Source organism: Pelodiscus sinensis, chromosome 1, assembly GCF_052426305.1.
Source record: "Pelodiscus sinensis isolate ZL-2025 chromosome 1, ASM5242630v1, whole genome shotgun sequence".
In the NCBI taxonomy this organism is placed as follows: Eukaryota; Metazoa; Chordata; order Testudines; family Trionychidae; genus Pelodiscus; species Pelodiscus sinensis.
This window is the reverse complement of record NC_143052.1, coordinates 126,929,377-126,943,299: the sequence shown is the minus strand read 5'-3', so window position 1 is coordinate 126,943,299 and position 13,923 is coordinate 126,929,377. Positions and strand designations below refer to the sequence as shown.

Below are 13,923 nucleotides of genomic sequence, written 5' to 3'. Positions count from 1 at the left end.
ATGCTCCACCCACACCGTAGAACATTACATATTAAAATAAAATTACATTAAAAGAACATTACGAGGAGTACAAAGTTAAGCACTTAGAAGGAAATTAACTGATACTAGAATATGGTTGCCTGCAAGCCTTAATCTGACCCCATTACACATCTGCATTATTGTAATCATTTACACATGCTATGATGTCCCAAACATGGTGTTACCACCACCTCACTGTGTGATTCAGAACCAGATAACGGGTGGCTCGGGAAAAGCTATTGTTCAGTTTCAAGCAGCAATAAAAAAGCATAAACTTTCTAGCTATGTATATTGTTAGCATACTTGTTTACTTTTCTTGTATTTGCAGTAAGGCAAGTCTCTAATGACCCAGTCCAATTTTCAATGGGACTCCTTCCATTGGCTTCAGGTTTTTTTTTAATCAAGTCATTTACTGCATAAATATGCTTGTGTGGCTCTTGCAGAGCAGCACTGCACCCCCAGTCCCAATATGAGCTTATCTGCCATTATATTATGGCACTAGATGCTGAAGATTAACATAAGCCCATGGAAAGAAAGCTATTTGATGCCTTAATTGTGCATTGAGGAACTGGGTCAGTGTCTCAGATTCTTTCTTGAGGTTCATATCAATAGGTTTATGACTAAGATTTCTCCCTGTGAAAACCTTGCCAAAGGAAACCCCTGTAAGTAAGAATAATGCAAGTGCCCATCTATAACCTGTTAACCCAGGAATTGACAAATACTGGGAAACAAACTATTAGCTAAAGGAACCCCCAACAGCTGAAATGTTTAGAATATTTAATTCCATGTTATTTTTTCCATAGGATCCCTGCCTCTTTCTGTGTATGGAATGGACCTGCTCTGAGGATGAATTTAGGTTGTCTAGTGAATGAGTATGGGGTTTGTTGGACCTACTTCATAGGTGACAGAATTTGTCAGGTGAGTGGTGAAGGAGGCAGGGGACTGCAGGAAGACACAGGACAGGTTCACCATTAAGGTAGTTGAATGCTGTGTTGAAGAAATGATTTATTGGAGTATTGTGAAAATTCCTTTATTAATATTTGTGAAACTCTCTGCCCTGTAGCTGTGAGAGTCATAAAAAAGTCTGAGGAAATTAACAATTTTGTCTAGAGGACAAGGTCTGAATAGTGAGCAGTAAATAAAGCTTGGAGCAATATATTGAACAATAAGCACCCTCCATTCTGCATACTGACTGAGGTCCTAGGGAAAAGTAGTATGTGATGGTGTGATTAAAGGTTGCATCGGAATGCAGATGCACAGAGAGGCCAAATTAAGGTTCCACTGACAAGCTTCATCCGGGCATTTCCTAACTTGTGTGATGACTTTGCAGGCTTAATAACGTTCTTATAACATGTGTGTAATCATATATATATATATATATATATATATATATATATATATATATATATATATATAGTAGCCCAATGTCTGTGACTCTAATGCTGAAATACTGGCTGTTCCCTCTGGGCGGTGCTGTTGCCTAAGTCACGTCCTTCGCCTCCCACCGTGGCGCTCAGCTGACTTCTGCGCCACTCAGCCAGGCTGCTGCGGGGGAGCAAGCGGCGCAAGTGGCCGTTTGGGCGCTGCGGTCCCCATGCAGCACGGTGGGGCCCAAACAGCCGCTTGTGCCACTTGCTACCCCCTGGCAGCCCAGTTGAGCGGCGCAGAAGTCAGCCGAGCGCCACGGCGGGAGATGAAGGGGGGCGGGGTGGTGATGTACATGGCCAGAGTGCGGGGCCCGGCCTTGTACGTCACCGCCCCGCCCCTCTTTGTGCCCCGCTTTGCCTCCTACCATGGCGCTCGACTGACTTCTTTACCGCTCAGCCGGGCTGCCACGGGGGAGCCGAAACAGCTACTTGTGCCACTTGCTCCCCCGTGTCGGCCCAGCTGAGCAGTGCAGAAGTCAGCCGAATACCACGGCAGGAGGCGAAGGGGGTCAGGGCAGTGATGTGCAGCATGACAGCAGCTCCAGGCCCTGTCCCCTGGCCGTGAACATCACCGCCCCACAGTTATTCTGTCAAGTTTAGCTGAAGTTGATGCCCATCTAAAAATGGTCCTGATATCAGTTAAAGAGCCTTTCTGGACTGAAAAAGTAGGCTCAATCTCTTAGATCCCATTCAGATGAAGAGTAGAACATATAGTTGCTTGCAATACACAATATAATCAGGTTTATTGTCTCAAAGATTACTCTTATCTTCCCCTTTCCCCAGGAAAACGTGGCCCCTTCAAAGTCCGTGGTAAAGTTTCCTTTGACTTCAATAAGTTAATATCTAAAACTACAGGTATTGTTACAGAAAGACCTATGCAATTTCTCTGGCTACAGCATTAATCATGCTGTTACATGGAAAAATGTAAATTTTACGAGAACATACATTAGAAAACTAAACTGACTTTGATGTCAAGTTGTGCTATTTCTCTATTAGGTAACTCTCAATGTTGTTTCCTCCAACCTAATTTGTGCCACAGAATACTATAGCAAACAGACAAATCCTGCTGGCAGGATTTTTTTTTAAATGACCATTTTCTAATTCAAGCTACTTGTACTTTTACATAGGACATTTATAAGTTTAGAAAATATTCCATGCCATAACATTGTCCGTTAAAGTTTCTATTGCAATTCCCATTGGCTGTAATTATACCTAGGACAGACCAGGTTAGAGCCTGCTTTTGCATTTATTCTCAATTTTAGCAAAGAGAATTGTATAGAATTTTTTGGCCCTTCTTTTGAGTGGGATTGCCAGAATGACTAGAATCTGAAAGCTCACAGCTCATTACTGAGAACAAAATGCTGACCCAAGCAGAGCCAAAAGACTTTTAACAGAACTTCACAGAAGAAATCTAACAGATGGTTGTAGAACGTGCAAAGCAGTTCCCTACCCCTTGACTCCTTTTTCCATATTTAGCCTTCAGTGAGTAGACAGTGTGTGCAATGAACCTGGGAATTTCATACCCAGCTGTCCTGGAGATGATCAGGATGTTTTAATATATTCATAATAGAAGGTGTGACTTGTTTGCAATCTGAGATGTTCGCACTGCAGCTGTGACTCTATGCATTACACTGTCAGCAGCAGCAGAGGAGTACAGAATCTGTGGGGTGGCTCCCTTAGCCCTTGATGTGTGGCTAGCATCAGTAAGAGTAGTTTTAAATTATGAGACACTCTTTTAAAGAGCAAAAAGGAAGAAGAAAAGTCAAAGCCAGTATCACCAGCAATGTTTTCAGACTTGCAGAGGTTTTAATTCCTCTGTCAACTCCCAGCTTCCCATTCTATTCACTCAAATCAACTATATTTCTAACCCTTGTTTAGAGATAGTAATGAAAAGGACCTAGTCTTGTGTGAGGTGTTGAGTGTCCTCAGCAGGGAGGCTGACAGAATTGCCAAGCCACCTGGGAAGGTGGAGGGGAGAAAGACCTGACTGCACTTCTGGAAGGGGTTTGGCCTCAGGTGGAAGAGCTGGGGCTCTTATTTCCCTCCCCCCAGCACTGCCCAGAGCTCTAACAGCCATTTAAAGGGCCCAGGACTCTGGCTGCCACTCTAGTAGCTGTGGTGGCTGGGAGCCCCAACCCCTTTTTGATTCAGCAAGCCCTGGGACAGTTGTCCCATTTGCCCCCTTCATCAGCAGGCCTGGTGGGTGCTCAGTTGCCAAAGTCCAGAACTACATTATTTGATGTCAAGTGGAACTGAGGGGGCTCAGCACCTCACAGAGCCTTGGTCTACATTAGGGGTGAGTCCAGACTGGCAAGATTTTGCGCAAAAGCATCCGCAAAAATTAAGGTGCCTGTCAACACTGGCCGCTTGAATTTGCGCAAGAGCACTGACGTTCTAATGTAAGAATTCAGTGCTTCTTGCGCAAATACTTTGACACTTCCACTCAGGGATAAGCCCTTTTGTGCAAGAATACTTGCACAAGAGGGCCAGTGTAGACAGGCACCATAATTTTCTGCACAAGAAAGCCTGATGGCTAAAATGGCCATCGGAGTTTTCTTGCGCAAAAGCGCGTCTATATTGGGCACGGATGCTTTTGCGCAAAAGGGCCAGTGTAGACAGCTCAGATTTGTTCTGCGCAAAAAAGCCCTGATCGCGAAAATGGCAATCAGGGTTTTTTTTGCAGAAAAGCACGTCTAGATTGGCACGGACGCTTTTCCGCAAAAAGTGCTTTTGTGGAAAAGCGTCCGTGCCAATCTAGATGCTCTTTTCTGCAAATGCTTTTAACAGAAAACTTTTCCGTTAAAAGCATTTGCGGAAAATCATGCCAGTCTAAACGTAGCCCAGGAGTAATGCTAATTCCATAATAGCTATTCTGGAATAACAGTAGTGTGGATACTCCAATGCTGCTATTTCAAAATAACTACTCACAGAGTCATTCGAACTAATCACTCCCCAGTGTTTCCTGGGGCTCGAAGTCTGAGGTCATACTTCCACATTAACTGACTAATTTTAAGGCTTCCTCATAATGTGGACACACTAGTTTGAATTTGTTAAATGAGGAGTTAAGTCAAATTTAGTAATTTTGAAGTACTTTCCTAATGTAGACGTGGCCAGAGTGTTACAAAGGAAGTGATGTGTCTACTGAAACCTTTATTGAGAACTTGTCCAAGGCTACGTCTACACTGGCGCGTTCGCACTCAAAAACTCTTTTGCAGAAGAGTTCTTCTGCAAAAACTCTTCCAGAAGAGAGCATCTACACTGGCACGTGCTTTTGCGCAAGAGCATCCATGCCAGTGTAGATGCTCTTGTGCAAGAAAGCTCTGATGACCATGTTAAGCATTGGGCTTTCTTGCGCAAGAAATTCATGTTGCCTGTCTACACTGGCCTCTTCTGGAAGAGCTCTTGTGCAAGAGGGCTTCTCCCTGAGCAGGAGCATCATAGTTCTTGTGCAAGAAGCCCTGATTTCATACATTAGAACGTCAGTTTACTTGCGCAAGAACACGTGGACAGTGTAGACAGGCAGCAAGTTTTTGCGCAAGAGCGGCCGCTTTGGTGCAAGATCACGCCAGTGTAGACACTGCTGGAATGTACAACACAGCTGGCTTTAGTGAAAGCTGCTACTTTGCTGACAGGAGAGCTTCTCTCACTGGCTTAGTTGATTCACCTCCCCAAGAGGCATATCTGTTGACAGGATAAGCTCTCCCATTGATATGGTGCTGTCTGTACCAGGTTAAAGCAGTACAGCTACATTGCTCAGGAGCATGGATTTTTCCACACTTGTGTGACACATAGTTATACCAATACAGGTCTGTAGCATAGACCTGCCTTTAGTGAAAGATGCCACTTAAACAGGCTCCTTTCACTTTCAGCTCATCCTTATGGGGGTACTTAGAAAAGTTAAAGCAAATTAATTTTAAGTAAATGGCTTTAAGTCTCCAAATGGGTGCTTTTATGCAGAACTGAAGTTGCCTTAATTCACTTAAGAAGCAAATTATGCTTATGTTCCTGGGTTAACAAGCCTTTTGCCCATTGGCCTGGCTAGATTGGAACTGGAAGTATAATTTGAAGAGCAGAGGCTAGTTTTGATTGAGCTAGTGCTCTAGCCCATACCACACTAGCTATCTTTAATCACCTGAGTATAAACCTAGCCAAGACTGTGGATAAGTCCTTGAGTAGTTGACTCATGACTTCTGTTGCACTGTTACAGTGACACTAATCCCCCCCCCCCCACACCGTGGTAGCTGAAATATACCCAAGCTGGCAGTTTATACCAGTTCAATATAGACAGACTCAAAGGCATGCAAAGGTGCGTCATTGCAGGTCCATCATTTTGCTAGTGATGGTTTAGCAGCTGAGCTGATTGGTGTGCCTGCATTACAGAAATAAATGACAACGCCTGTAGAGAACCAACCTGGAACAATTTCAGGGCTATTTAGCCACATGCATAACTCAATGTTTGCAACACTAGGACTTGTCTCAGGTTATTCTCATCACTAGTGCTCCTCTTCACAGATGCTCTGGCAATTAGCTACTTTCAAGTCTAATACTCTTATCACTCATTCATAGCCTCACAGAGCACCCCTGAGTTTCAGAGAGAGGCTATCTTCATAGCCCCCACCCAGTCACTACAGCCCTCCCTTTCCAAAGCAACAGCTTCCCCTCAAGTGGCCAGATCACACCCAGTGCCTGGCAGGGGAATCCAGGCCCATCCTCTATGCTGGGTTCCAGTTCAGTGACTCTCTAACCAGCAGCTCCCATTTCCTTAAGTCATACCTCCCCTCTGCCAGGCTTCTGTTCCACCAGCCTTCTAGAGAAACCCTCATTCAGGGCTTGGATCCCCCAAGGCTTCTACACTCACTCTGGCTGGATTTCCTTCTCTAACATCCAGGCAGTAGGTAGCACCTCCCTCACTACCATGCCCTTCTGCTGCCAACTTCCTGGCTTTATGCTAGCACCACCTGTTTCTTCTCAGCTGGGCTCCATCTTCAATCAGACTTTCAAGCCCTAACTCTCCCCCAGGTACCGTCTATCAGTTAATTAGCCTAATTTAGCTTGTTTTCCTTGTGTGAAGTGGACACCCCATCATAGGGTCTTCAGAAGTGATTGATATCTCACATTCACTGACATTCCCATGTTAACATCTGCTATCATTGCTAGTGTGATAATCCTTTATTTTCTTACACTACTACCTGACATTACTAGTTATCACTGTTAACCAATGCTAGTGGTTGAAAGTGGATTGTGTTAACCTGGCAAAGCAGAGTAATAAAATCATAATATTGCCATTTCTTTCAAAATCATTTGATAATTTAATTGGCTGAGGGATGCAAGGTTACCCACTCTACTCCATGGCATTTGTCTGTCTGAAATGTAATAATTGACTGCACGTCAAAGAATTGTGTGATGGCAACCTCCCAGCATGACAATATTCGCTTCTCAGATCTGCCCTTCCTTCCAATATAGTGTAAAATGTTGGCACTCGGAATGACTTAGCTCTCAGACAGAATGAAAAAAAAAAAGAATGGGGTAGGAGGGCACACAAGGAAATCCCTGGTTAAGGGAGCAGTATGAGGCATACAGAGCATCTGGCACTAGAGGAATATGGGGGGAGGGAGAAATGAGGGACACAGAGAATCTGTCATGTTTTGAAGGGTGGAATGGGGGGGCACACAGAGACCCAGGGCTTGCTGGTAAGAGAGGCATGGGAAAGAAGGGGGGATGAGGGGAGCCAAATGCAGCTTTGGCATGGAGGAGGGTACATGTGAGGTTATCAGGGAGTTCTTGAAATAGGAGGGGATGGATGGGGAGGAGGTAACCACAGAGCTTGTGGTAAGGAATGATGGGATGCAAGGGACACCGGAGTGTACAGTGTGTTTGGCCTACAAAACTGGCAAAGTGTTATCTAATCTGTTGGTGTTTACGTTGCACTCTGGGAATAACAGCTTGTCTGGCCAAAAAATCTGAACCTCATTTTCGATTCATTCAATGTTTACGTCTCTCAGGAGGGGCCAACAGACTTGTCGAGCCCCTAGGCAAGGTGAATGGTGGGGAGGGCTCTATGATTCTGGAAGGGGAAGGGCTGGAAGCAGTCAGCCCTCAGCACTGTCCAGAGCATGCTGTGACTAGGGTTGCCAGGTGTCCAGTTTTTGGCCTGTCTGTCCGTTATTTGGGTTCCCCATCCGGTAAAAAAACCAGAAAATACCAGACATGTGAAATGTGAAATGTCCGGTATTTCTTGTTTCCCTTGGACAGAAGCTCGGCAGGGACAATTTTCCCCGGCTGCGTCTGGCGGGGGCAGGGGAGTGAGGAGCACGGCAGAGGGGTAATGAAAGGGAGCAGGAGGGGACACTTGCCAGGCACTACGGGCTGGGGGTGGGAGTGGAGCGTACGCTGCTCTGGCCCACGTGACCTTTTGAGCAGAGACCTGGGAGCCGGCCACGTGATGCCTCCCTCTACGCACTGCGAGCCGAGGCAGCCGGGCTGGGTGGTAGAAGCGGCAACTTTAAAAGTAAGATTTCCTTACCTGGCCATTCTGTTCCCCCAGTGCATGGCTCTGTGGGGGAGTGGGGAAGGTTTGATTGGGGTGGGGCACTCCCGGTGCTTGGGATGCCTGGCTCAGGGGGAGGGGTAAGTGCACTGGGATGGGGGATGCTGTGGGGCGCCTGGTTCTGAGGCAGAGGTGAGTGCATTGGGGTGGGGGGCATTGGGGTTCCTGGCTCAGGGGTGAGTGCATTGGGATGAGGGGACTGGGGGGCCTGGCCCAGGGGTGGGGTGGATGCATTGGTGGTTAGTGTGTGGCCCTAAACTGGAGAGAGGGGTGTAAGATGCGGTACAAGCTCTACCCCCCTCCCAGGGTCAGGCTTATTTTTTTTTTTTGCTCAACAACTTCTTTGGTCTCCCTTCCCCCCCATCTTTTTTTTTCCCCTCAACAGAATTTTTTCCTAGTGGTTTTTTTTTGGGAGGGGAGGGAGGGTGTCGGTATTTTTTGCTAAACCATCTGGTAACCCTAGTGGTGACCTCTCTCCCCCAGCCCTCAAAGCTGCCCAGAGCATGTTGTGCAGCACTCTGGTGGCAATTTAAAGGGCCTGGGGCCCTGAATTGCCATGCCATGTCTCCCCTCCCACTCATGCTTTGTCTCCCCTCCCACTCACCCCCAATTGGTGGGCCTGGTCTTCTTTTGTGTTGCATATGACTGAGAAAAGGTACAGAAGATTGTGATAAGCTTCATTTTCAGTCCAGTATGTTGTTGGGAAATGCTATATAACCAAAGTTTGTTGCATTAGTTGTGTATGAATGGTGTATAATAATACACATGCTTTTCAATGTTAACTTTACTCTTCCAGTTCCAGCTGTAATCTGTTTCTTGATTTAGCATTTTACACCAAAATAAGGATGGTTTTAAAGGACAAGACTAGGATTCAAGGACCATGCAGTCTAATTCCTTCTCTTTCACAGATTGCCTGTGTAGGACCCTCTGGGCCTGCTTAGGGTTGCCAGGTGTCCGGTTTTGAACTGGACAGTCCAGTATTTGAGCTTTCTGTTCGGGAAACAAATTGAGAAAATAGAAATGTCCAGTATTTTCTAAATAAGATGTAATGTAGATTGTGATGTAATGTCAAGTGTGTCCGGTATTTTTGTTGAAACCATCTGACAACCATAGCGCTTGCTTCTTAAAATGTTCTCAAGAGGCTTCTTCATTTTTGCCCAGAATTTTTCAGGTTTAAATCATGGCATTTTGATATCTAGCTGGATGTTTGATGGCACCAATTATCTACATAATCATTTAGATTCAGTGAAATGAGTCTGTAGTTTACTGCATAAAAATTAGTGAATACATGTGAGGCCCTTTATTGCTTGTGCCATAATTCTTTAATTATAAAATGAATATAACACTGACCTAAGACAAGGATGTTGTGTAATTTAATTCAACAGTGTTTATAAAGTACTGAGAGATTCTTGGAGGGAAGGCAAAGAAAGTACTAGCCTGTTAAACATGATGTAGATAGTAAAGTTTGTTTCACTGAAATGCCAAAGAAATGGAAATATGCAAATCAAGGATATGAGGTTACAGTTCTTCAGAATCAGTTCCCACAATAACTTCACTCAACTGAAATGAACCAGAAATTAAAAAAAAAAAAAAAAAAAAAACCAGGACAAACTAGAATAAACAAAAATTATTTTATTGACTTTCTTGTGATAAATGGGACTTTAAATTATTCTCAAAACCAAACAATTTTGCAGGCAACTATTTAGCATAATGTGATCAATAAAATTAAAAGCTGCTATGGGCAGGATCATACCACAGTTACGTTTAGACTTACTTTGCTCGTCTTGGAGGTATATTTAAATATTGCTTTGCTTAGACCTAGAAAGACTTAAGAGTTCATGGAGTGCTGCAATGCTGCTCATCAGGGAAGGCAGTAGGTTGTATAGTTATCTCCTGATTGGGGCAAAATCACTACCCTGAAACCACACAACCTACTACCTCACCCTGCTAGAGCATCAGGTAAGTTCTTTTCAAGAAGGTTAACAATTCAGTGGCCTTTGCATCCACAATTCTCAAGTAGAAATCTCCTGTGCACTATTAGTCCATATATCCTTTCTTTATTAGCTATAGAAAGAATAACACACTTGTGAACTTTGCCATCAGTCTTTCCTGACAGTCTCAATGCAAACTGGGAGAATGTCTGAAATAAGAGTTGCAGTCAGTAAGGACTCTTCCTCTCAGTGAAATGTTTGCAACAAGAAAATTAGCAACCAAAAAACAAACTGAAAAACTCAAATGAATACTATCATCATTGCTCCGGGGGTGGAACCCAGTGCTCTCTGCTTTGGGTCCATTTCTGCTTGGCACCTTAAACGGACAATTGCGCAAAGTGGATGTGAACTGCCACTAAGTTCCAATGGTAACATTTTACATCACTTTTGCACTGGATGCAAATGACTGCACATAGTACAGGGCAACGCAGATTCAGACCATTCTGTCTTCCAAGTGGCTACTCTTACAGCCTTTCTCCTGAGCCCATCTTCTAAGGGAAGCAATGACTGAGCTGGAGTTAACATGCTGTTCATTGCAGATCATGTATTGCCTCTGCACCCTGTGATACAAATTCTACGTGTACACTGGCAGCTTCTTGAGGAAGAACAGCTGTTCTTCCGCAAAAACTTGCTGGCTGTCTACACTGCACGAGCGTTCTTCCAGAAGTAAATTTACAGTATAGCATTGTAAAACAGGGCTTCTTCCGGAAGAGTTATTCCTCTTCCCACGAGGAATAAGCCCTCTTGTGCAAGAGTTCTTCCAGAAGACGGCAGTGTAGACAGGCAACATGAATTTCTTGCACAAGCAGCCCCTATGGTTAAAATGGCCATCAGAGCTTTCTTGCACAACAACTTTGGTCTCCCCCTTTTGTTTACTCAACAGAATTTTTTCCCCAGTGGGGTTTTTTTCAGGGGGTGGGGAGAGTGTTTAGTATTTTTGGTTAAACCATCTGGCAACCCTACCTGGAACTCATTCCAATATTAAACCCTAGCAAGCAAACACTCCTGGCTAAAGTAAAGGTATCTTCATATTCTGCAATCTGGCTTGAACTCTAACAATAATTTCAGTGTGTTCAGTGTTGGTGAAAGATGTTAAAATGACAGTCATAGAAACCAGCATCCATTTTTAGCTATAGATAGGTATCATACAGGCAGCATCCATTCAGACTCCCAGACTCACCATCCTATAGTTATGAGGCCTATTACATCCAGGGTTTTAATATTTCAGTCTCCAAAAGATAAAATGTAATATGATTAAATCCATAAATGTATAGACATGAAGAATGTTGTACAATCCATACCATAGCTGACAATATTTATAATGTTTAAACCAAGGAAAGACATTTTATTACAGAATTTCAGTACTTGTTACAGTGTTTCATGAAAAGCTTCTAGGCTAACTGAAGCTAGTTCTTGCACTTTATTTGAATCCAGCTGCAAAACTGCTCACGAATGGATGAAGTCAGGGACACTCCAACTTACGAATGTTTTTGCTTTATGTTTTGAAGACTCATCCAGCGTTGATATTACAGCCACTTCAGGAAAGACAGTAGATTGTATAGTTATCTGACAGGCAGGGGATAACCCTAAAACTATACAACCTACTACCTCACCCCAAAGGACAGTCAGACTGATCAGCCGAATCTTAAGCAGTCTTCCCAGATAGTGGAACTGCACGTTGATGACCTAGAAGACAGAAAATTCTAGAGAAAAATATTAATGGTTATGAATTTGAAACAGAATTTATAGCCTCAGTCAACATTTTGCTTAACCAGATGCAGTGTGATGTCTGAAACATATCTAATGGACGTTCAGCCCTTAAAGTGATGCCAGTGGCATGAGGAAACAGATTACAGCTTTCACAGTTAATAAATGTCACTTATGTATTTTGAAGTCTAACTCAAGTACATCTAACAAAACCAATCTGGCTCTTTCAAAAGGCATAAATCACCAATACCTAGAATGCTGATGACCATTTAGTGAGCTTGTTTCATAATGCACTTTGATAATCCTTACCAACCTTAATAGGCAACACATGAGTTTCCCCAATTTACTTTCACAAGCACTGAATGGATAAATCCATAAGTCTGAACCAAAAATTTGTCATGGCTAATTAGGAAATTTTATGGCTCACTTAAACAAATACACTACCTTCCAAAGGATAGTAATAATGGCCAAACTAAACATTCCCCGCTGTATTCTTCACCTACCCCTCATTGTGAGGATGATGTTTCACAAAGGGGTCCATTGATGGCTTTTTAAGTGGCCAACAAGCCCAATTTGTGTCTTGCAGATTTTCTCACAGAAATGACAGTTGTAATCTTGAAAAGAACATAGTTGTTGGCTGGCCTGTTCTGTCCATTCTTTCCTCCTTTGTTGCGTCTTTGTCTCATGAGCACATATGTTCTCCTCAAGGCAAGCTGTGGCTTGGTGTATGGTATGGCACCACTGTGTTGTATGCCATGCTAAATTCCCCCAGTTTGTTACTATCAGTATGTCTCAGAAGTGCTTCCACTGCCCTCCATGAGCCCTTCTTGCTTGCCTTTACTGAAGGAAGAGTATTTACTTCAGGAGGCGAGTATCAGGCCTACATACACCATGGCCTGCCCAGCAGAGTTGGTATCTCATGACTTGTGCCTCTATACTGCTGATGTTGCAGAGAGAACACTGATGTTACTGCGTCAGGCTTCCCATCTTATCCTAAGAATCCTCCTGAGGCAGTGCTGCTGGGACCACTCCAGACATTTGAGATGTCATCTGTAGGTTACACAGGTTTCAGACCCATCAAGAAAGGTGAGGATGACAACTGCCATGTAAATCAAGACCTTGAAGCCTGTTTGCAGATCCCTATAACTCAATACTTGTTTGTGTAGTCTTTTAAAGGATGGGTGTGATGGGGTGACCAGGCCCCGCACTGAAGGACTGGGAGTAGCCCAGGCCCAGCTGGCTGAAAAAGCCCCGCCCCACCAGCCCTGCTGGGCCTGCTCCCAGCAGAGCCAGAGTATAAATGCAGAGGGAACCCTGCAGAAGGGGAGGCAGCTGGAGGGTAGAATGGCACAGGCAGCAACCCCGGTGTCCCTGCAGCAGCTGAGGCCAGAGAGAGGGCCAGCATCGGACTCTGGGAGTGAAGCCAGCAGCCAACCCTGCCTGAGGGACTGGCCCACCTACAACCCCAGCTACAGCCCCGGTAAGGACCGACACCGAGGCAGAAAGACTATAGGGGCGCCAGGGTGGTAGGAAGCAGCCCAGGGCAAGGGGTTGCTATCACAGCTCGGTGTGTATCGGCCGGATTCCCCACCGAGCAGGCAGGAGCCATAGACCCTGCCTAAAGGGCCCTGGGCTGGGACCCGGTGGAGAGGGAGGGCCCGGGTCCCCCAACTCCCCCTTTCCGCACCCTGGGCAATCACCCCCAGCTGGGAGAGGCTTTTCCCAGGGCTAGGCCTCTGGTACCATATATGCCCTGATAGAGGGGCCTGGACTTTATATTGGAACTGTTGGTACCATATAGGCCCAGATAGAGGAGCCTGCACTTTCTATTGTGACTGTTAGCACTGTGTATGCTGTGATCGAGGGGCCCGAACTGGGGCAACGAGACCTAGGAAGGGGTGGGTGCATCCTACGCCAGGGGCGTACCCCTCGACAACGGGCTATATTCAATTTTTGTGTCAATGTGGATGTTAAGGAGAGGTGGCTGCCAAGGTATGAAAAATGGTTCACATTTTTCAGGGGTTCTCTGCTGATGGTGATTTGTGGAATTTGCACAGCTGAGTGCACTGATATTGTACTTTGGTTTTCACAGACACCCAGGCTGTGATAGGCTTCTGCAAAAGGATTCTGCAGGTCGGCTTCTCTGCGTGCAAGAATGACGCTGTCATCTAATGATGTCAGTTCTCATTATCTTAGATTTTGTTTGGAGATGTCAGAGATTGAAGAGTTCGCC

The 13,923-nt window shown here is 44.9% G+C and overlaps 1 protein-coding gene across 1 annotated transcript in view; it reads right to left on the bottom strand.

Moving 5' to 3' along the window:
• Positions 1-1,915: 1,915 nt before the first annotated feature.
• The window catches only part of LOC149525630 (uncharacterized), a 484,863-nt gene continuing 472,855 nt past the window's right edge, over positions 1,916-13,923 (bottom strand). The window contains exon 6 of the transcript XR_016347206.1: positions 1,916-11,686. The gene's annotated coding sequence lies outside the window, so the exon portion shown is untranslated. The remainder of the gene's footprint in view (positions 11,687-13,923) is intronic.